General features: G+C 39.6%; 1 protein-coding gene across 6 annotated transcripts in view; it reads left to right on the forward strand.

Annotated features, from left to right (window-relative positions):
• The first annotated feature begins 817 nt into the window (after positions 1–817).
• The window catches only part of LOC128693242 (uncharacterized), a 664,368-nt gene continuing 639,370 nt past the window's right edge, over positions 818–25,815 (forward strand). For 3 of the 6 annotated variants that reach the window (XM_070089334.1, XM_070089338.1, XM_070089339.1), the window contains exons 1-2: positions 818–950; positions 9,984–10,320. The gene's annotated coding sequence lies outside the window, so the exon portion shown is untranslated. The remainder of the gene's footprint in view (positions 951–9,983; positions 10,321–25,815) is intronic. The other 3 variants (XM_070089335.1, XM_070089337.1, XM_070089336.1) reach the window with 3 other exon arrangements.

Genomic DNA, 25,815 nt, shown 5'->3' on the forward strand with positions numbered 1-25,815 from the left:
TAATCATATACTGTCCACACAAATTTAATTTACCAAAGTACCTGGTTTTAATACTATAATTATTAATTAAATGTCAGGTCTAGCTTTTTTGTGAGAGTGGTGAAGAAGTGGGCATCGAAGGAGTTACAGTTCCACGACCTGCTGTGACTTAAGTCCCACTTATCTCACGCAAATTACTTGCACATAATAATTCAGGTAATGCCCTGTAAACCTCATGCAGGTAATTTGCTCACATAATAATAATAATAATTCGCAATAGTAGTGTTTGAATAGTTGTGTTTGAATAATAATTTTACTTCAGCATAATACAATGTCTGTACAGAGATGGTTGACATTTAGTTGTACATGCCTATCGTTATCAAATCAAATCAAAATCAAAATTTTATTTCTTTACTAAGGTTACAATGTGTGTTTACATTTTATAATTTGATTGGTACAAAGAAAGTCACTATCATGTCGAGGCATTTCTGGCAGACTTAACCTAATACTTAAAGACTACTTATGCAGAGCATAAGTAAGTTTATTCAGGTATAGACAAATACAGTCACAAAGATTATCATACATAGCATCATATGTGTAGAAAACCTAGGATAACCCAAAAAAGTCAGACAGTGACTTTCTCGGGCTTGTATTCATCTAGCTATCTCTGTGGCTTGTCTGTGTTTGTGTCATGTTTACTTGTGTATATGTGCATGAAAACGTAAATATTTAACGTGAGAATATTGTATAAGAGGTGGGTGCGAGGCCTCGTGGCTGGTGCGGGTAGTTACTTGCTAGTGAGACACTTGTTGCGGCTGGACAACTTTCAAGTCAGTGTCTCGTGTGCTGCGGTGGAGGGAGGGTGTACGTGGGGTGCGCTCGTGCCACTCTTGTGAGAAAACTTTTTGAAACTTTCGTGTGAAACAAATTCTCGATAGTTCTTGTGTGTGAGACAGTTTTCGGTTGTCACTGTAAGTAATTTTCTGTCAGCTTGGAGGAGATAAGCTAGATTTGTGGTAATATTTTTGGTGAAGTTTGGAAAACATCTGCTATCTTCTCATGCACATATTTTTGGGTGAAATTTCGAAAATGTCTGACTGACTTTTGATGAATACAGTGTTTACAAAATTTCTGTGTTTGATATGCGGGGAAAGCAAAAAAAAAAATAGTGTTTCAATTATGACACTGAAATCCCGAGCAGCAATAAAGAATTAACATGTCTGTCATGTAAGTTCAAATTTATATTATAAACTGCCCTGCTTGCTGGATCTTTCAAGGCCAGGCAATGACAGACATACACATGGAATGGTAATTAACACCTGTACAGCGTCCTCTATTATTATTCTCTTTATTTTAGCACTGAACGTGAGGTGTTTGAAGAGGCATAAATTAATGCCGATGGACTTCGGGTTTCCCAATGTACTTTGTTAGTATTCTAGTTTGGCCTGGGTTGTACCTACATATGTTCTAAAACACGTGGCCCTGGGGCCACACGACCTTGTGACCAAGTGACCCTAAGGTCGCATGTGTCCATGTGGCCATAGGGTCGTATATGTCCACGTGGCCATAGGGTCGCGTATATCCACGTGGCCCAAGGGTCGTATATGTCCATGTGGCCCTAAGGTCCATATGGCCACGTGGCCCTAGGGTCGCCTATAGCCACGTGGCCCTAGGGTCGCGTATGCCCCTTTGGCCACGTGGTGCCCCAACATGTATGGCCCGTAAGATATATAACGTCACTGATCTGCACACTGGACAACAAAGTTAATGTGGAATCAGTCTCAAAATACGACGCTCGTGATAGTCATTAAATAAGTTATTTATATATTTTTTTAATTTACTAATTATATTAATACTGTAGCAAATTTTCATGTTAGTTAGGCTTTAAATATATACATTTGAATTTCGTTTTCAAGTTTTGTAATTCCTCCCTCAAAATGGATGGTAGACCCCCAGTTCAAAAATAATTAAAAACTTTCAAATATGAGAAAAAAAATCAACTTTAAATAAATGAGTTGGGTTCAGGCTAGTAATAAGCCTCGTCCAGCATTGCCCAGTCATACCTGGAGGTTATTCCGGGGATCAACGCCCCCGCGGCTCGGTCCATGACCAGGCCTCCCGATGGATCAGGGCCTGATCAACTAGGCTGTTACTGCTGGCCGCACGCAGTCCAACGTACGAGCCACAGCCCGGCTGATCCGGCACTGACTTTAGGTATCTGTCCAGCTCTCTCTTGAAGGCAGCCAGGGGTTTATTGGCAATTCCCCTAATGCTTGATGGGAGGCTGTTGAACAGTCTTGGGCCCCGGACACTTATGGTGTTTTCCCTTAGTGTACCAATGGCGCCCCTACTTTTTATTGACTTAGCTTTTTAACAAAACCAGAACTGTACCCAAGAACAACGTGAATAACCATCCTTAGGATTAACGGTAACAATATTAAATTAATTGCGGCGTGGATTAAAATTATCATTTGTGGCCTGGTTGGCTAATCTCTCGCCGGGTTCGATTCCTGGCAGGAGACGGAAACATTGGACGCGTTTCCTTATACACCTGTTGCCCTGGTGTTAGTCGACTGGCGTGGGTCGCATCCTGGGGGGACAAGATTGAGGACCCTGATGAAAATAAGACAGGCAGTCAGTCCCTCGATGACGCACTGCCTTTCTTGGGTTATCCTGGGTTGCTAACCCTCCGGGGTTAAAATCTTATCTTGACAATGATCGGGGATGGACTCAAACGTCGTCATAAGGTTCCTCTCGTAAGTGCGGGTTTTTCATGACGAGTATCTTACGTAAATTGATCAAATGCGGGTCGCACTGCCATACACAGTGTCTGGCCAGGAACTGGATGGGTGATCGCTTAAACATAACCTTGACCTTATCTAGGGACCTTTAGATAAGCCACAACTGCCTGTCCCTTTCAGGGCTACCAAATTAAAACAATAGCAGCAGCTGTAGGTTGGCTTGTTATTAGCAAGTCATGCCAGAGATATGGAAAAATCTTATCAATAATATACAGAATTCCTTAATTAAATCTACTTTAATAGCCTTTTAGGCTAGCGCTGGATATGACAATAAAATATAGCGATAATAATAATGTATTACACAGAGTATTGTTACTAAGTTGCAAAGCAACTTGTGTCGATTTCGGGGGTCAGCGCCCCCACGGCCCGGTCCTAGACCAGGCCTCTCACTTGCTGGCCCCCATCCACTAGGCTCTTGGTGCCACCGCACGTAGTTCAGTGTATGCACTACAGCCCAGCAGATCAGGAACCGACTTGAACCAGATTCCTTATTGAAGACCCAAATTGCTAGCGCACTCAGCTCACACACTGAGGTCCGGGGATCGATCTCCCGATACGGCTGGAACACATTAGGAGGTGCTGTCCCTGTTCACTCATCAGTAAAATGGGTACCTGGATGTTAGTCGACTGGCGTGGGTCGCATCCTGGGACAAAATTGACTTGCCGACACTAACAATGCTCTTTTCTGTCACGTCAGAGATCATAGCCATCCTATTGACTGGTCTTCTGCTAAAACTGTCTTCCCTACTTCCAACTCGAACAGTCGCCGTTTAGTTGAATCCTCTCTTATACACAACTTTCCTTGTATGAACCTTAGCCCTGGCTTCGTCTCTGTAGATGCCTTCCTCTCCCACTACATTGTAAAATGCTCCAAACTTCAGAACACCCGTGACTTAACCTGAATCCTCATTTTTTTTTTCTTCTTCTTCTTCTTTTTCTTCCTCTTCCCCTTTCCTCTCTCCTTTTCTCCTCTGGGTTGTCTTTCTCTCTCCTGTCTCGTGTTTCTGTTCCTTCTTTATTTTATTTCACCACTTCCCCTTTCACGCACCTCGGTGCGCTTGCTCTCCCTCTGTGGGTTTCTAGCTCTCTTGCAGTGCTCCCCTTCCTTTGTATTTGACTGGCTCGTCTTCCTTATTTCCCACTTCTACCACTACCACTACTACTACCTCTTCTTCTTCTACTACATCTACTGATGAAATTAGACACATGTGCGGCGTCTGGTTGTCTTTGTTGTGGACGTTTCGCCATCCAGTGGCTGGCTGGATGGCGAAACGTCTACGGTGGGGATGCCCGGGTGTTGTGCATGTGTCATTTCATCCTGTCGGTATTATATACAATTCTTGTACTACTACTACTACTACTTCTACCACTACTACTACCTCCACCTCTTCCTGCCTATATATAGCCGTTCTGCTCCTCTGTTAGTGTGACTTTGTCAATGGTCCAAGTCGGACCGAAACGTCGTCGTAAGCTTCTGTCTTTTATGTGCGGGTTATTTGTGTATCGTTCCAGTCACGGTATTGTGCCTTTTTGTTATTTATTGACCTCATTTGCCCGAAATGCTCTCCATAACCAGCGGCTTTCTATATAGTAGTATGTTATTGATATCAGCTAAGCCTGTATACCTTGTACATGCACTTGTAGAAATAGATATTATTATTATTATTATTATTATTATTATTATTATTATTATTAAAGGATAACTAATCTTACTAGTGAAATATATGTAATTTATATTGAGCAATAAATATTTCAGAAATGGTAACTCGTACAAATAAAATGGGGAACTCGATGAATTGTTTGGATACATTAGGCTGAATCATAAAATGTCACGTTAGTAAATGTACATATGCTATACCAGTGAAGTGTCTGTGACCAGTTTCAAAGTCTGTTATTCCCACTCCAGCCTGAAGAGTGTCTTGTGTGTTATGTAATTATCAGGGGCCTCCTTGCTCTTCACTAGGTTTATTCAGCAGTTTCTTTCATATCTTTCACTCCAGTAAGTAGTTATAATAGGGTGCAGGTTAGGGATTAGGCCCTTAAGTATCTAACATGTATACATTATCAGATATTTCTCTAATTATAATTTACTTATACTTATTTGAAAACATCTGTATGCGAGTTATTTAAATAACTAACTAGACAGTAAAGAAACTACAATAGCAATAGATTAATAGTAGGTGAGGCTCGGCACAGGTACAAACACCTTCAAACTAGATGCTTCAAGCTCCCGCAAGCGGATGTGATAACTTATGAGGCCAATATAATAAATTAATAATAAATAACATTGCACACACACCTGGAGGACCAGAAGCTAAGACTCTACCCCTGCAACCACAAATGGGTGAGTACAAATAGGTGATATACCTTTGATATACCTTTTCTAATCCCGGAGTCTGGCCAATGGGCCAGGCTTGCCTAGTCAACCAGGCTGTTGCAGCTGGTGGCCCACGTATCCATCACAGCCTGGTTAATCTGGCACCTGATGAAGATACTTGTCCTGTTTCTTCTTGAAGACTTATACACTTGTCCCAGCAGTGTTTCTGATATCTTCTGATAAGATGTTGAATATTCTGGGACCACGAATGTTGATACAGTGTAGGCTTAGTGTGCTCACTGCACCCTTGCTTTTCACTGGGTTTATCTTGCACACACACACAGCGACCAGTGAAGAGGTGGGGCCAGGAGCTATGAATCGACTCTTGCAACCACAATTAAGTGGGTACAAACATACACACACACATTTAACATAAGAATTACTTAGCACCTTTGGTAAGAGCACTAGATTACATTTGTAAGCTGAGATAGAAGCAGGTTAACAGCTTCGGTTTTTTTTTCCAGTGGAGGAACAATGGTGTCGGGAAACAAGAGGAGGTAGTGTCACAGTGACTGGAATTAAACAAAACAAAAGTAATTTTGATACGCTGAACTTCGAGCATATATATATAGCTATGGTCCGTAGCTACTAATGGTTATCATGGGGAAGCGCAAAACCCATAGGATTATACAGCGCCTGTGGGGGGGATGTGGAAGGTATTCAGGCTTAATTCAGAGATCAAGAGCCCCTCACCACCGTCAAGGAGGTTATCACGTACAGACTTAAAAATTCAGACAGAATGCTTGTTGGCGTCATGTACACAGACGAGCTTAAATATTCAGAAGAGTGATTACTTCGTGGTTTGCATTATTATTATTATTATTATTATTATTATTATTATTATTATTATTATTTTTACGGGAAGTGCTAAACTCAAAAGGGTTATTATACAGCGCCTGGGGAATGGGAAGTAATCAGGTTCGAGCCAAGGAAGGGGAGTTCAATTCGTGAATCAAGAAATCCTTCACTGGCATCAAGGAATCTCCCTCAAGAGTTCATGTTTTGCACTACAATAACAGATGTTTAATTGTTTTAACACGAGGCTGGTGCCTACAATGTTAGTTTTGCACTGAAAGTTTTAACTGAAGTAGGTTATTAATTTAAATACCGCTGAATTTTCAAGATGCATAATTTAAATTATGAATAAAATGTAGCTTAAGAATATGATAGGGAGCGTCACATAGGCCTACTGGCCGATGCTAGACAGGTCCTGAATTTGTTCTATGAACACGCTCTCGTGCCTTAAATATCTCATTCCTTGATGCCACTCAAGAAAAAGTATATTGTTACTAAAATAAAAAAAAGGACAAATTAGTTTATATAAGATATAAATTAGTCATAAACTAGTCGTAAAGAGCATTAAAGTGTTGCGCAGAGAGACAGCTGAATGCAGTCATGCAGAAAGGGAGTTCCCGGCACGTAATTTTTCTATTGGTGTATTTTGTACGGTCTGAACTCAACCAACACCATGTTCTCCCAGAGTCGCAGGTTGTAAAGGCGTGTTTAGTGACGGGTTGCCTGCAGAGGTATATAATGTTTTAGTACCCGCCGTACAGTCATGTGAATCACCTGAAATATACATCACAGATTCGCCTCTTTATTCACATTACCAACCCCCGGAGAGTTAATGACCCCATCATAACCCAAAAATAGCGAAACTGCGTGGCTTATTTCCATTGAGGTTCTCCAGGATGCGGCCTAAAGCAACAAGCTAACTCATAGGTACATATTTACTGCTAGGTAAACAAAGGCAAAAAAAAAAAAAGTTACGAGACTTGTTCATGTCTTATCTCGTCCGGAATTGAAACCGAGTGCTTTTGCTTGTGAGCCGAACGCTTTACCTTAACTAAGTCTTGAAATGTATAAATTTGTTCACCTACATTTTAAGCATTAAAAGTAAATTGACGGGATAGATATATAACCTATTCATATACATTTCATGATTAATAAAAATGTATACAGTATACATTTGTTTCTTCAGAATTTGAATGTATACTGGGGCAAGATGTAGTCTCAACCTTAAATTTTTATGACCTGCCTCTTGAGGTAATTACATTTCAAAACACGATTTCGCTTTTTGAGAGGTCGCTTTAATGGAAGTGGAACAGGGACATTTAAGTTGGGAAATTTTAAGGGCACCCTGGCGCATTAGGCTGACCGGTGTATTGGAGACCTGACTAACTTAAGTCATGGATCTCAATGGAAATAAGTCACTTTGACTTTTTTGGGGGGTTATCCTAGGTAATTTACACTATGTATAATAATTGTACTTATGTGTACCTGTGCCCAAATATACTTAAATACAGTACTGGTGAGATGCAGCATATCCAAGGACTGAAAAAAATATATACGTGAATGATACTCGGTATCACTCAGGAAAGATTTTTATTATTAGTAGTAGTAGTAGTAGTAGTATCACGGAAAAGCGCTATACCCGTGAGGCTCATTCAGGCTTCGTAGAGATCAGCGCTGAACCAATTCAAGCTCTGGAAAGATCAAAGATATCTTCACACAAACCTAATATCACGTAATATCTACGAAAAACCATATCACATGTGACAGAGCAGAAGCCAACAAACGCGAGAATTGCAGAGGTCCACATACGGTAATAACTAATAATCCCCAACGTTATTTTAGTAAGCAAGTTTGTGATAGTAAGACGTTGACAATAGTTAAACTCAGAATATTTGACTAAAATTGCTAGTAACACCATTATTTGTGAAATACACAGTATTTACAGTTCTCGAACATCAGAAAAAATTGTATTTAAGGGTTTTTTTTTTTTTTGGTCCACATTCAACAGAGACAATGATGCATTGTGTTCTAATAATTCTGCCGAAAATTTTACGTTTGGGGGATTGGGGAGGGGAACTGAGATATTTATAGCGTAGCACAAGCCGTGGTAAAAATAACTGTCTGGTGAATAGAACACATGTGCAACACCTGGGTATCTATTGAGAGACGTTTCGCCTATCAGGGCTTGATCATTCTAATACACGAGACATGAGAACGAGCCTTTTACAGTGGAGCCAGTGGAAGAAGTAGAGCGGTGCAGCAGTAGTAGACGTAGTTACATGTGGCGGGGCCCACTAATGGAAGTAGGTCAGGCCTGTAAGGTGAGCCAGACTTTTTAGCAGTGTACTTTCCTCATTAAAATATCCTGTGTTTGTTTATGTGAGAGAGGTGTGTATAGAATAACCTTAGGACTTCCGTTACTTCTTTATGTAAATCCCAGGAGTCTGTTGGCCATGTTAGGGACATTTAAGTACTGCTGTCTTGACTTCAAATTTTGCTAACAAAACTAAGGCCTTTTCACATTTGGTATGATCACATTCAAATTATTTAGTTAATAAATGCTAGGGTTGGTTTCATTCCCAAGAATTTGGCATTTGTCCACACAACTGCATTTGTAATTCACAAATAAAATAGAAAAAAACCAGTTACTCTGAGGACAAAAAAATATTTTTGGCAATAGATCACGTTTCACTGATCAAATAATTACCATTGATTAGCATGTATGTTAACTTGATACATGAACTGGCAAACCTTTTTCTAAAGCCAATATAGCCTCAGACCATACACGAGTCCACGAGACAAACTGATGGAATTAATATTATTACTTAAACCGCCTACAACCAGCTGCCAACCAAGTTACAACCACTACTGCCAGAACTTTTACACTCCCTGACCGAATCATGTAGCGTAACAAGACCAGCTCAGACCATGGGAGAGCAGCCAGCGCCTAGCCAGCTCCGACCACAACGCCCCAATGGATCAAATTTCGGACCTGGGTACTGTTCGAAACAGCCTCACCCTTTATTGTTTGCTTGTTTATCCTCACATGAACCATTGTTACGCATTTTTCTGAGTTAATGTGAAAAAATGTTTTATTAGTCTACAAAACCAAAAGAAAAAAAAAAGAATACTAGGCTATGGTAATTTGTAAAATTTGAGACATGAATACTGACTTCTAGGAAACGTTTTAAAAACGACCACTCAGTTGAAATGGCGAAGACTTTACAGATCAGTAACCCAAGAAAGCCAGCCAGTGTGACGTATTTCCATTGGAGTCTTTTGGTCCTATGTCTCTGGATGCGACCTGCAATAGTCGGCATGAACACGGACACCAGGTGCAGGGAGACATAACTAACGTCTCCTGCCCAAGGATCGAACCCGGGTCCTTCATTTGTGAGCCCAAGGTGCTACCATAGGAATATGATTTAGAGGGAAATTTCCTGAAATAAAAATGAGCTTTTGTAATAAGCAGAGTTTTAATGGAAAACAAATAAGATTAGTATTTGTGTAGACATCTTTTCTGTTATGGTAATTTATAAAAATCATGATAGCTTGATTTTGTAAACGAAAAGAATGGAGTTGATACCGTCAGTGTCAACTATTTTGGCTGAAATGTAGTCATCATGGTGGTAAGATCACTCGCGTGGAGGTGCTTAACAAACTCTTCCCTCGGGGTAAAATTTAGAACACTTTAGGTCAGTATTGTATCTGACTTTTTTCTTTTTGTTATCCTAGGTAACTTACACTATGATAATTGTACTTATGTGTACTTGTACCTTAATCAACTTATTACCTTCACGGAAAGGTGCGGCGCAATATACTTAATACTTGGGCAAAATCTTAATCTGTATGGAAATTAATTCAAAATACATTATTCAGATTATTATGGGTATAACTTTAGAAACTTTCAGTGTGTAATTTGCTTAAGTAGTTTCAATTAATATTTTCATGGCTGGAAATAATGTTGAATTGAAATAACATTTAGCTTCTGTTTTACCTTTATGCTGATTTAATCTTGATAATTTCTACAGTACGACAGTGTTATGTGCCTTACATAAATTAATAAATATATATAGTATATAATAACATTCAGTGTATATAAGCATTGTGGGCTGTATGACCCTTTCGGATTTATCGCTTAATCTGATTGTATAATAATTATTAAGATATGTAAATAAGACATGAATTTTCGAAGTAACTTGTAAATAGACACAAGGAGTGTAAACAGACACAGAAGTGTAAATAGTGTAAACTGTGTAAACAGAAGAATGTAAACACAGGAGTGTAAACACGAAGAGGAAGAAGTAATGATAGCCTAGCTTACATCTTTCATCCACAATAGAGCTTCATTGGAGTATCTTGTAAGAGGTAAGTTCCATTAAAATTCATATAATTTTATAAGGTAATTGTAAAACTAAAATTACTTTCCGAGACTGAAGCATACAACACTGAGCACTTGCATGGGCCGCGAGGCAAGTGCTATACCCTCCCACTCATTCCTACTAATGTAATTTGTTAGTAATTTACCATAGTTCAGGCTATTAATTAAGAGGTATGCAAGATAATGTAATTATCATAGTTAATTTATTTTACTGTGAAAGTCTACTGTGTGATATTTCAAATTAAAATCCTCATTAAAAAATCACTGACTATACCAATAGAGAATGATTTCCAAAGTGTAGTATAGGGGAAAATGATACCCCGCGGCTCCGTTCCAAACCAAGCCGGTGAATCATGGCTCGATCAACCAGGCTGTTACTGCTGATCGCACGCTGTCCAACATACGATCCACAGCCAGACTGGTCTACCGGGAGGGTATTCCAGGGATCAACGCCCCCGCGTTGATCCCCAAAAAGAAAATACTTTCATCATCATTCAACACGTTCACCTCACTCACACATAATCACAGTTTTTGCAGAGGTACCCAGAATGCAACAGCTTATAAGTATATACGTATAAAAAATACACAATATATCTCTCCAAACTGCCAATATCCCAAACCCCTCCTTTTGAGTGCAGGCATTGTACTTCCCATTTCCAGGACTCAAGTCCGGTTATATAAAATAACCGGTTTCCCTGAATCCCTTCACTAAATATTACCCTGCTCACACTCCAACAGATCGTCAGGTCCCAAATACCATTTGTCTTCATTCACTCCTATCTAACACGCTCATGCACGCTTGCTGGAAGTCCAAACCCCTCGCCCACAACACCTCCTTTACCCCCTCCCTCCAACCTTTTCGAGGACGGCCCCTACCCAGCCTTCCTTCCCCTACAGATTTATACGCTCTCCATGTCATTCTACTTTGATCCATTCTCTAAATGACCAAACCACCTCAAACCCTCTTCAGCCCTCTGACTAATACTTTTATTAACTCCACACCTTCTCCTAATTTCCACACTCCGAATTTTCTGCATAATATTTACACCACACATTGCCCTTAGACAGGACATCTCCACTGCCTCCAACCGCCTCCTTGCTGCAGCATTTACAACCCAAGCTTCACACCCATATACCTGGAGGTTACCTGGAGGTTATTCCGGGGATCAACGCCCCCGCGGCCCGGTCCATGACCAGGCCTCCCGATGGATCAGGGCCTGATCAACTAGGCTGTTACTGCTGGCCGCACGCAGTCCAACGTACGAGCCACAGCCCGACTGATCCGGCACTGACTTTAGGTATCTGTCCAGCTCTCTCTTGAAGGCAGCCAGGGGTTTATTGGCAATTCCCCTAATGCTTGATGGGAGGCTGTTAAACAGTTTTGGGCCCCAGACACTTATGGTGTTTTCCCTTAGTGTACCAATGGCGCCCCTACTTTTTATTGGGGGCATTTTGCATCGCCTGCCCAGTCTTTTACTTTCGTAGGGAGTGATTTCTGTGTGCAGATTTGGGACCATTCCTTCCAAGATTTTCCAAGTGTAGATTATGATATATCTCTCCCTCCTGCGGTCCAACGAGTACAAGTCAAGTGCTTCCAAGCGTTCCCAGTAGTTAAGGTGCTTGACAGAACTTATACGTGCAGTAAAGGATCTCTGTACACTCATATATAGGAGTGTTGGTACCACTATACTTTCAAACATTCCCTTCTTTGCCTCCATAGATAACATTTTTTGCCTCCACATATACCTCAATGCACCACTCACCTTTTTCCCTTCATCAGTTCTATGATTAACCTCATCCTTCATAAATCCATCCGCTGACACGTCAACTCCCAAATATCTGAAAACATTCACTTCTTCCATACTCCTCCCCAATTTGATATCCAATTTTTCTTTATCTAAATCGTTTGATACCCTCATCACCTTACTCTTTTCTATGTTCACTTTCAACTTTCTACCTTTACATACATTCCCAAATTCGTCCACTAACCTTTGCAATTTTTCTTTAGAATCTCCCATAAGCACAGTATCATCAGCAAAAAGTAACTATGTCACTTCCCATTTTGTATTTAATTCCCCATAATTTAATCTCACCCCTCTCCCGAGCACCCTAGCATTTACTTCTTTTACAACCCCATCTATAAATATATTAAACAACCATGGCGACATTACACATCGCTGTCTAAGACCTACTTTTACCGGGAAGTAGTCTCCCTCCCTTCTACAAATTCCAACTACTCCGTTATGGAAAACTGGAGGAGATAATAACTAGAACAGAGTATACTACAGACTCTGGCCATACAATAGAGCGGAAAAATAATGTAAGGGACTTGGGAGTAGTAATGTCTGAGGATCTCACTTTCAAGGATCACAACAGTGCCAGTGGCTCGTACGTTGGACTGCGTGCGGCCAGCAGTAACAGCCTGGTTGATCAGGCCCTGATCCACCGGGAGGCCTGGTCATGGACCGGGCCGCGGGGGCGTTGATCCCCGGAATGACCTCCAGGTAACCTCCATGTAACCCTAACCTGAGCCTCACTATCCTCATGAAAACTCTTTACAGCATTTAGTAACTTATCACCTATTCCATATACTTGCAACATCTATATATATATATATATATATATATATATATATATATATATATATATATATATATATATATATATATATATATATATATATATATATATATATATATATATATATATATATATATATATATATATATATATATGTCGTGCCGAATATGTAAAACTGGTCAATTAGCAAGAACTCATTTAGAATTAAGTCCTCTCTGAAATTTTCTCTTATACATTTAAAGATATATTTTTTTCATTAATGTTAATGTAAAAAAATTTAATTTTGCACCAAAAGAATCTTAGAAAACTTACCTAACCTTATTATGACAAGAGCAATTTATTTTAGCCTAACCCAACTAAATATATTTTAGAATTGTTTACAGTAATTTAATACTAAAACACAGTGAAATATATTTTTTTCGTTAGGTTCAGGATGATTTTGACGAAATTATTGCATACACAAATTTTCACTTGTCCTATATGGCAAGATGAGCGTTGCTATTTAAGCCAAGATCGCAAATTCTGCCTATTCGGCACGACATATATATATATATATATATATATATATATATATATATATATATATATATATGATAAATTAGACACATGTGCAACTCTTGGGTATCTTTATTGAGGAAACGTTTCGCCACACAGTGGCTTCATCAGTCCATACGTAGGAGAAACTTGAAGAACAGGAGGAGAATGAGGTAATCAGTCCCTCAACCTTGTGTCGATGTGTTCAGTCCATCAATCTTGAAGATTGATGGACTGAACACATCGACACAAGGTTGAGGGACTGATTACCTCATTCTCCTCCTGTTCTTCAAGTTTCTCCTACGTATGGACTGATGAAGCCACTGTGTGGCGAAACGTTTCCTCAATAAAGATACCCAAGAGTTGCACATGTGTCTAATTTATCAACATGTCGGTTCTCTGAACCATTCATCTACATATATATATACATATATATATATATATATATATATATATATATATATATATATATATATATATATATATATATATGTGTGTGTGTGTGTGTGTGTGTGTGTGTGTGTGGACTGTATATTTATATTAATGTTTTTACCAAAATTCCTGGTGATGTATATTTCATTTGAAATTAATATAGGTCCAGAGTGACTTGTGGAGAGATAGATTATGGTAGGTATCGAAGGGAGACATTTTTTGCGACCTAAAGAATAATTATCTTTGTTACCATTTACTGGTATGTACCTTATGAGTTACATCCAGGTAAATTTAATTTTCCACAATATGTATAAACTATTTGTGTAATACGTTATTAAAAATAATCATAACTATTAAAATATATTAATTAAATAACTTGTAAATTTTATTGGCTATGATTATTTTTATGCCTCTTATACCTTTTATTGTAGTTACTCCTTTTAAGGCCTAGTTCCTAGGCCTTTTTCCGTATAAAAATAAACTCGCTGCTTCGGCGGCAATATTTAATTCTTATTTCTACTGTCTGTGGGATTTTTACTACTACGATTATCTCCATCAGAAAAAAATAGTGTTATACATATTTTACCAGTTGTTTTACTGTCATTATTCTTCCCGGTATATAGCGGTCAGGCAGGTGTGTGTCCGGCGTGTCGTCTATCAGGCGCCAGGGATGACCACCTACCACACTCACTGGGCTCTCCTCCATGATACACAGATAGTGAAGATAATACTAATGGTCACCTCTCTTCCCTGTATACCTCCGATTTTCTACTGTCTTTGGGTCTCGCCACGGTGCTTACCTGTCTAGATGGAGAAGGGATTAATGAGTCAAGGCGTCCCCGATGTTTCCCTGTTGGAACCGGGTGGATGGTGCGTGTGTGATCCAGGGGGATGGTGCGTGTATCTGAGCTGGGTGGATGGTACATGTCTGATCCAAGGGATGGTGCGTCTGTAAACCAGGTAGATGGTGCTTGCCTGAACCGAGTGGTTGGTGCGTATCTTATCCGGAGGATGTTGCGTGTCTTAACCAGGTAGATAGTGCGTGTCTGAACCGGGAGCCATAGTGAAGAGCTCTGTTCCACAAGGCACAGTACTCGCCCCCATCTTATTCCTTATCCTCATATCAGACATAGACAGATATATACCACAGTACCGTATCATCCTTTGCGGATGATACTAGGATCTGCATGAGGCTGTCATCTGCTGAGGACGCGGTTAACCTCCAAGAAGATATAAACAAAGTTTTCCAGTGGGCAACGGTAAACAATATGATGTTCAATGAGGACAAATTCCAATTACTCCGTTATGGAAAACTGGAGGAGATAATAACTAGAATAGAGTATACTACAGACTCTGGCCATACAATAGAGCGAAAAAATAATGTAAGGGACCTGGGAGTAGTAATGTCTGAGGATCTCACTTTCAAGGATCAAAACAGTGCCACGATCACAAGTGCAAAGAAAATGATAGGATGGATAATGAGAACGTTCAAAACGAGAGATGCCAAGCCAATGATGATCCTTTTCAAATCACTTGTTCTCTCTAGGCTGGAATACTGCTGTACATTAACATCTCCATTCAAAGCAGGTGAAATTGCAGATCTAGAGTGTACAGAGATCCTTTACTGCACGTATAAGTTCTGTCAAGCACCTTAACTACTGGGAACGCTTGGAAGCACTTGACTTGTACTCGTTGTAACGCAGGAGGGAGAGATATATCATAATCTACACTTGGAAAATCCTGGAAGGAATGGTCCCAAATCTGCACACAGAAATCACTCCCTACGAGAGTAAAAGACTGGGAAGGCGATGCAAAATGCCCCCAATTAAAAGTAGGGGCGCCATTGGTACACTAAGAGAAAACACCGTAAGTGTCCGGGGCCCAAAACTGTTCAACAGCCTCCCATCAAGCATTAGGGGAATTGCCAATAAACCCCTGGCTGCCTTCAAGAGAGAGCTGGACAGATACCTAAAGTCAGTGCCGGATCAGCCGGGCTGTGGCTCGTACGTTGGACTGCGTGCGGCCAGCAGTAACAGCCTGGTTGATCCGGCCCTGATCCACCGGGAGGCCTGGTCATGGACCGGGCCGCGGGGGCGTTGATCCCCGGAATAACCTCCAGGTAACCTCCAGGAGGATGGTGCTTGTAGCAGACTTGTAACTTCTGGTTTTCTATCATTTTTGTTTTGTTTTACCTCAATTGCCATATAATTTTTGTGATATGATACACACTCATGTTGTCTCAAAGGTCAGGAAGATATTTTCTCTCCTTAGTATTAACATTCACTGCAGATTATCTTGTACCGTAGTCCAACATATAGAAATACGTAGCCGTAACCAGAGAAAGAACACAATGTTTCTTTTTTTTATATAGTTCTGCACTCTAATGATAAAAGAACGTTTAGTATCAGACGGCACACGTTTCGCCGACTAGTTTCTTTTCTTTTTTTTTTTTTTTTTGGCAGGGGGAGGGGGCTTGTTTTTTGTATGTGCCTCGGTGGTATCACCTCCCGAGCTTGAGAGTTTCACCAGTGTCTCTTGATGTAATTGCCGTCTGGCCAAATTTGTACTAATTAATGGATCTTACGGTGATTTCATTAACATGTACGGATGTCGTCTTCGACTTAAAGTAATTGGTATGGTGTTTATATATCTGTTATAGTGTGTCTCTAGGTTAACTACAAAATGGTTATAATAAGAACCATACATGTTAAAGGGGTGGACCGGTAAGCCAGCAGAAGGCCTCGGTCAGATGACCAAAAGCTCCAGTTGTGGGTCATCATGTGACTAAGACCCGCGTCAGGAAACACTTATCCTTTTTCCTGACAAACCTTACCTATCCTATCTCTAAGATTAAACTAATTGGCATGGTGTATGCACACATACATACACACCATGCCTGATCAGCCGGGCTGTGGTGCTCACACTGGGCATTGGGCGACTAGCATCAACAACCCGGTTGATCAGGTGGTCCAAAGTGAGGCCCGGTCAGGGACTAGGATGCGAGGACATGTTGACCCTCGGGACATACTCCAGGCAGCAGGAGAAAGTATAAAAATTACCCTATAGAGTCTAGGGTAATTAGAATTTTTATTTTAGATATTGCTTCCGATGCGAATAGTTTGGTGCGCCCTCCATACCCAACAGCATATGGATACACAAAAGGCCTAGGAATTCGGTCCCCGAAAAGGAAAAACCCAAGCACATGTACTTATATCTACAATTGTCTTATTTGTTGCAAGTAATTAAAGGAGAAAACTTTGCATATTCTCCTGGGTTTTTAACTAGGATAACATTAGAAAGCCAAGCACCAGTTTATTTCTGTAAGGGCCCTTAGATACTTTTCCAGGCTGCTACTCACAACATAGAATTATGGTAAAGAACCGTGTCATGTGATTTTCCCTGGCGCAATAGCAACAACAACCCCTTTATAACCCAGGGCAGGAACTAAGTATTCGCTACATGGAGTTAGTGAGAACGTGTCTGACGTAACTCCAGGTATCCAGGTAGCCTACGTGAAAGCCTAGTTTTAGTTTTCCGGTGGTTGCTGGTGATGACAGGATATATATATAACGTGTCTATATATGCTGAGAATTTACTTTAATCCCAATTTTAAAAATTGATGTATTCTTTGATGGCGGGAAAGGTTAATGCAGCCTTAATGACCGTAGTGTATTCGATAGACTTTAAACCCCATTAACCAGAGGAAACTGGACAATATCTTAACCATCTGCCAGATCAACCAGACTGTGATGGATATGAGGGGCGGCGGGCCTCCAGCAGCAATAGCCTGGTTGATCATGCTAGCACCAGTTGAGCCTGGACCATGGCTGTGCTCCTGGAGTAGAAAGACTCGAAACTCATCAAAGGTATATCACAGGTAACCAACCTAGTGATGCCTGCTGCAAAACGATTGGCTGAATCTTGTAGGCGGTTTTTGCCTCTGACTTTTATTAGTTTTGTTGTTGAATTCTTTTTATTATTGATGTCACTAGAAAGGGTCACTTCGACTGCACTTACAGTCGACTGTGTTGATGTCATATATACGGAGGTTTATTTAATTCGTTTTTATGGCTCTCCTAAATTAGCGTGATTATATTTTTTGAGAATTTGCATTCCTCGGGATATGACAAATTTTTAGAAGTGGTCGATGTTAATCAGTATTTGTCACTGGCATTATAGGTTTATAACTGACCTCTTACGTTTATAACTGGCATAATAGGTTTATCACTGATATCATAGGTTTATCACTGACCTCGGAGGTTTATCGCGGACGCCATAGATTTTTCACTGACAGGTTTATCACGGGTATCGGAGGTTTATCACTGACTTCATTCAGCACACTGCGAGGATTGGTGTATTTTATCACTGATGTATAAAGTGTTCACTGGCGAGTCAGGTTTACGGCTGACGTCAGAGATGCTCCCTAATTGACGAAGTTTGACGTCACAAAACGACGATATTGTGTTTTCTAAAGAAGAAGAAGAAGGAGGAGGAGAGAGAGAGAGAGAGAGAGAGAGAGAGAGAGAGAGAGAGAGAGAGAGAGAGAGAGAGAGAGAGAGAGAGAGAGAGAGAGAGAGAAAGAGAGAGAGGGAGACAGACGAGGGGATGGGGGAGTGTCGATGTAGGTGGTGGATAGTGTTGTGCAAGTGTTAGGGAGGGTGGGGGCAGGCAGGTCCGGGTGCAGTGTTAAACTGATGTTTTTGGCATGCCGGTCGATAGTCTACGATTGGTCAGGTTTAGATCTTGTGTGTGCCTTTCTATACCTCCTACCCCTTCTACACCTCTCCTTTCTTCACCGTCTCCTCGCCCTTCTACTATAACTTCTCCCCCTTCTACACTACCTCTTCTTCCTTCTGCATTGCCTCCTCGTAGTTCTGCTGTTCTAATCTCTATTCTTCATACAAGAATAGTGTCACTTCGTGGTCCAGCCGCTTCAGTCGACCTGGCGAAGTAGGGTTTTAACCTTTTACACCCTCAAATGTTGATTTTTGGAACCATGTATTTAGTTTCAAATGGAGCCAGTCCCTAGACCATGATGTGGCAGCAGTCATTGCATCGACGTCCACAGACTGGGCGTTGAAGCCCACGGAATGAGCACTGATACTCACAAAATGGGTTCTGCCCACAGGACAGGCACGGGGCTACAACCACCCACAGGATGGGTCGGGGTTGCATAATATAACTATCAGACTAATGCATTTGGGTTGTCTCACTTTTTATTTATTCACCTCGTTCCTATTTTACTGTTTTTATTATTAGTAATAGTAGTAGTATTGATGTTATAGCCTTGTATCCCCATCTCGCTTATTAGTTTTTGCTAAGCGGTATTCTGGTTTCTGCCTTCTTGAGCTCTATCATATCTACTCTTAAAACCGTGCTTCCATGACACCCACATCCAATTCATTCTACTGTTCTATTGTGTTTTGTATTCCAGCCTCCAGATCAAATTCTCGGCAGTTTAACGTAGTAAGATTATAAATCCGGCCCAAAGCATCATTTTGTTTGTTAATTCACATTTAGGACACCTAAAATGGAATACCGTAGCTAAGACTGTGATAAAGGAGAGTCTTAACAGGGAGCTCAGATAGTAGCATATTATACAATCAAATCCAAGACACTGACTTCACCTTGAACCAGCAAGTTACCAGATTGGAAAGCACCCTTGACCGTATATTTACAAATATCGATGATCAGGTACGGAGCATAACGGTGTCGAAGACAACAAACTTGAGTCACAACGTAATTGAAGCTCACACTTGTATAGACAACAGACCTCAGCTGCTCACCATTATCAAGAGAACGTTTTTTAACACAATCATATATATATATATATATATATATATATATATATATATATATATATATATATATATATATATATATATATATATATATATATATATATATGTCCAGAGGGCTGAGGAAGGGTTGTTGAGGTGGTTCGGACATGTAGAGAGAATGGAGCGAAACAGAATAACTTCAAGAGTGTATCAGTCTGTAGTGGAAGGAAGGCGGGGTAGGGGTCGGCCTAGGAAAGGTTGGAGGGAGGGGGTAAAGGAGGTTTTGTGTGCGAGGGGCTTGGACTTCCAGCAGGCATGCGTGAGCGTGTTTGATAGGAGTGAATGGAGACAAATGGTTTTTAATACTTGACGTGCTGTTGGAGTATGAGCAAAGTAACATTTATGAAGGGGTTCAGGGAAACCGGCAGGCCGGACTTGAGTCCTGGAGATGGGAAGTACAGTGCCTGCACTCTGAAGGAGGGGTGTTAATGTTGCAGTTTAAAAACTGTAGTGTAAAGCACCCTTCTGGCAAGTCAGTGATGGAGTGAATGATGGTGAAAGTTTTTCTTTTTCGGGCCACCCTGCCTTGGTGGGAATCGGCCAGTGTGATAATAATATATATATATATATATAATGTATATATATATATATATATATATATATATATATATATATATATATATGTATATTATATATATATATATATATATATATATATATATATATATATATATATATATATATATATATATATATATATATATATATATATATATATATATATATATATATATATATATATATATATATATATATATATATATATATATATATATATAATACTGAAAGTTGCTTAGAAGATAAAATGAGTAACATGAATATAAACCAGTGCCTTGAGGGAACGATCACAGTGCCACTAGAAATATGCGTTGGGCTCTTGCCATTAACAGGAGGAAAATAGTATTAGCATAGCTAACGAGGCTTCCTCTCTAGGCGCAGAGAAAGAGTCGCAGAATTATCCAAACGTTTCAGACTTTCGGAAAAAAAAAAAAAAACACTGGGACATAGGCAAAATGCAGACGTAATGTACAGAGAATTTGCAAAAGCCTTCGACGTACGTATATGATAAAGATTTAATCACACAATATTCGTGCCAAAGGAATAACTGGGAAAGTGGACAAATGGCTCTGAGACTTTCTAGCAAATCAGATAAAAAAAATAATAGTCTCCAGAACAAAATCAGAGGATGTCTGTCAAAGTGAAAAGCTCAGTTCCCGGAGGTTCATCACTCGTCCTGATTCTCTATCTCATTATCATGTCTGACGCAGATAAAGAATTATAGCACTAACATCGTTCCCCGACGACACTTGAATTTGTATGAGGGACATCCATGGAGGTCACAGCAAACCTCCAAGCCGATGAAATCTAGTAGTGCACAGAAAACATAATGTTTAATTAGGAAAAAAATTAATTGCTTTGCTATGGTGAAAATAAGAAATAAACTGGAACAGAAAAAACACATCAGCTCACTCGATCCAGCCATAAAGGCATGTAAAGTACTTAGAAATAAACATAGTGGAAGATCTTACATTCAAGGAACATGTTAATGTTATTATCACGACTGCAAGAAAAATTGGTCGGATAACACGAACCTTCAGCGCAAGAGATGCCAAGCCAGTGATGTACTCTCTAGGATGTAATATTGTTGTACATTAACATCCCTTTGTAAGGCGGAGCTGGAGAATGTACAGATAACTTTCACTTTAAAGTCACTCTAAATTGTATTCTCCAAAATGCAGGGAAGAAGTATATACCGTAATTTATCCTTGGAAAATGCTGGAGGAATGATTCAAAATCTGTACACCAAAATTAGTGTTTACAAGAATAGTAAGAATGAAAGATAATCCAGATGACCCATAATGAAAAGCAGTGTCACAGTAGGTACACTAAATAAGTATAAATGGTCCAAAAAAATTACACACCTTGCAGTATGATGAAAAATAACAATAGATACTTATTTGTCTTTAATGAGTAACTTGATAAGTGTACCAAGCAGTTCTTGATCAGTTGGACTGTGGTACCTACGCTGGTCTGTGCAGCTAGCACCAACGGCCTAACTGACCAGGGCCATCAACCAGTAGACCTCGACAGAGACTGGGCGTTTATCCCTGGAACCATCTGCTCTTTTCTACAGTAAACAGCACATAAACGTCCCTGTGACATATCTGTGATTTTAGCTTCCCTCTTTCTTTGTTCGTGTTCCTCGTATTACAGTCTCCCCATCTACCATCTACTCTATCAATTATTCTGAGTATCTGGAGTCGTAATCACGTCTCTCCTAATCTCGTCTTCTAGGTTCATCGGGTTCAGCTCTTAGAGTCTCTCTCCTGACCTTTTTGTGTTTCTGTACGCGCACTGACTTGTGTGCACAAAAGTTTTATCAACTAATATCCTAAGCTGTATCAAGTGGCATTGCTGGTTTCTAATCTCTTGATCCTTATCGTATCCAGTCTTGAAGATGTGTATGGAGTTTGCCTCTAAAGTCTTCTGTCAGGCCAAAGCTGCATTTAAGCTTCCATCTGCGCCTCCTCATATTTCAAGGTTAGTTAAGGTTTGTCAGGAAACAGACAAGTGTTTCCTGACGTTGGTCTTAGTCATATGATGACCCGCCGTTGGAGTTTTTGGTTAACTGACCGAGGCCTTCCGCTAGCTTACCGGTCCACCCCATTAAAAATTAAGGTCATAGTTATATGTTCATATATCAAGCGACGAATCCCTATCCACCTTGTCTGCTCTTCTTAAAATTCCGTATATCTTAATCATGTCTTCCCAGGCTCTCCTCTGCTTCATGGCTCTCAGGTGTAGTTCCTTAAGTATCTCCTCGTAGTGCAATCCTCTCTTCTACTAGAATAATTTAACTTCAACACAGTTTGACCACATCACACGCCGAAAAAAAGGAATCTGTTTCACTCAGGAGACTTAACTTTGCATGTCCGTAATTGACACTTTTAAGCGTGTATGTATACTTCAGTGTTACTGCACCGGGACATGAACCATTCAAGGAATACATTATGTAAAATGAATAAACAATACGTATGTACTGTTTAAATGTAGGTAGGTAGCTTCCGGAGGTCACCGTCTCCGCAGTGCGGTTCCAGACCAGGCCTGGCTGCTGGCCTGATATATCAAGCTGTTAGTGTTCGCCGCCGCAGTCCAATGTATGCATAACAATCCGGCTGATGAGGAACTGTTTTTGAAGAATTTCTCAAGTTCCCTCTTGAAGACAGCTAGGGGGTTTGTTGGTAATCTCCCTTATGCGTGAAGGAAGGGCGTTGAAGAGTCGTGGTCCCTTAATATTTATTGAGTTTTCTCTTATTGTACTCATTGCTTCCCTGTTTTTCATCGGAGGAATCTTGCACCGCCTCACCGATATATATATATATATATATATATATATATATATATATATATATATATATATATATATATATATATATATTCACTTACATGTAGTTGCAGGGGTCGAATCTTAGTTCCAGGTCCTGATAACTCTAAACCTGAAGAAATGCTTCCTAACAGTCCTGTAATTCATTTGTATTTTTAGTTTCCAGCTGTACCCTTGTGTTCCTGTTTCCCGTCTCTAACAATCTCTCCCTGTGCACGCTATCAGTTACTCTCAGTATTTTGTAAATAGTTATCATATCACCTCTGGTCTTTTTTTTCCTCCAAGGTCATCAGGTTAAACTCCCATAATCTCTCTTTATAAGACATACTCCTTAGCTCCGGGACTAGTCTAATTGCAAACTTCTGTACTTCTCCAGTTTCTTGACACACTTGTCAAGTTGTGGGTTCCATACTGGTGCTGCATACTCTAATATGGGCCTGACATACCCCGTATATAGTATCGTGAATAACTTATTACTTTGGTTCCTGAAACCCTCTACCTAGCCTCCCGTATTCATATATAGTGATTTCGGTGTGTAGATTTGGGACTAATCCCTCCGAAATCTTTCAGATGTAGATTATTATATATCTTTCTCGCCTACGTTCTTGGGAGTACAATTCGAGAGACTTCAAGTGCTGTGAAGTTCTCTATATATTTTCCAGTTCTGCTTTGAAGAGGACAGTACATAGCAATACGATGAGGCCAACACCAACCCGAAAAGTGTTTCTCTCTCTCCCTCTCTCTCTCTCTCTCTCTCTCTCTATATATATATATATATATATATATATATATATATATATATATATATATATATATATATATATATATATATATATATATATATATATATATATATATATATATATATATATATATATATATATATATATATATAGATATATATATATATATATATGTATATGTATATATATATATATATATATATGCAATAAGATCACAGTAAACAGGTGATTTCAAAATATGCAAAACAACCACTCTGAAAGAATAGAGAAATTCCAAACGCTTTCGTGACTACTCACATTATCAAGGAACTATGTTCATAGTTCCTTGATAATGTGAGTAGTCACGAAAGCACTTGGAATTTCTCTATTCTTTCAGAGTGGTTGTTTTGCATATATATATATATATATATATATATATATATATATATATATATATATATATATATATATATATATATATATATATATATATATATATATATATATGGAGGTACCACCTCTAGAACTGTCCTGGGGACCCTCATCCTCAGAGAAAAGAATAAACTTGCTTCAGGGAAAACTCGAACCCATGCTGCTTTGGCCTGCCTCATGGTAGGCGAAAACTCCTGACCCCTTTACCCGCGGGACCAAACAATCCTTAAGAGTAGAGCACTTGAAGGTGCTACGCTACCAACATACGTTGGTGTGGGTGACTAGAGTCACCCACACCAACGTATGTCCTTGGGTAGCGAGTACAACATCCAGTTCCACTGGATGCGCTACTCTTAAGGATTGTTTGGTCACGTGGGTAAAGGGGTCATGAGTTTTCGCCTACCATGAGGAAGGCCAAAGCAACATGGGTTCGAGTCCTTGGCTAGTCGCAGCGTTGTTATTGATCAATACTGCTTGTTCGTGGGCACAATAATTAATATATATATATATATATATATATATATATATATATATATATATATATATATATATATATATATATATATATATATATATATATATACAGTGTGTGTAAAGAGAGGGAGAAGTGTAGAGTATATCTCTCGGTGTATATAAAGACAGGTGTTCATCTCAGTTGTATAAACATTGTTTACTAATTTAAACCCTTATTTTATTTATGAAAATATTCTTAATATTACTTTACATTTGAATTACAGCCTTACTGACCCACGTGTAGTATATATGGTTTACTCCCGACAAACAAACTGGCGTGTAACATCCATGTTCACTTGTGTACCACCCCCACCCAGAGTAAACAAGAAAATGAGTGACGGGTTCCAGACAGCACACACACACACTGCTCCAGTAAACACGACCAACTGCGCCTGTTTGCCTCTACTGTTCCACCGTTGTTTTCATGCCCACTCCCTCGGTACCAAATTATTATGCTTTTCTACTTAAAGGATTAGGTTTAATGCCTATCGACTACACGGAGGATCGTTAGCCTGTACGCCACCATCACACCGTCAGTCAAGGATACATAAATCACAACACATACTTCTCTCGGTATACATACCTTTGATACGATAAGTTTTATTTATGAATTCTAATAGTGATTTGAGAGGCAGTGGTGCTAATATGTATATTGGCACTGAAGGCACATACATGTATACATCATTGATGTACTATGTAGATATAATTATCCCAGGATAACCCAATAAAATCACTGTGCCTTATCCCTCCCTTTTTTTGTTAGGCAATAAGAGGGATGGGAAGAACAGAGAGGGAAAAGACGTTGTAGGATAGAGCTCAATCGTTAATGTATTCAACTCACACTGAGGTCCAGTACAGGTGGAAACATTAGGACGTGTTTCTTTAAGACACCTGCTGTCCATGTTCACCCATCAGTATAATGGGTACCTGGGTGTTAGTGGACTGGTGAGGGTCGCATCCTGGGACAAAATTGACCTAATTTGCCAGAAATGCTCTGCATAACAAGCGGCTTTCTATATAGTAGTATGTTATTAATGTCAGCTA

The sequence above is a fragment of the Cherax quadricarinatus genome, chromosome 28, assembly GCF_038502225.1.
Source record: "Cherax quadricarinatus isolate ZL_2023a chromosome 28, ASM3850222v1, whole genome shotgun sequence".
NCBI lineage: Eukaryota > Metazoa > Arthropoda > Malacostraca > Decapoda > Parastacidae > Cherax > Cherax quadricarinatus.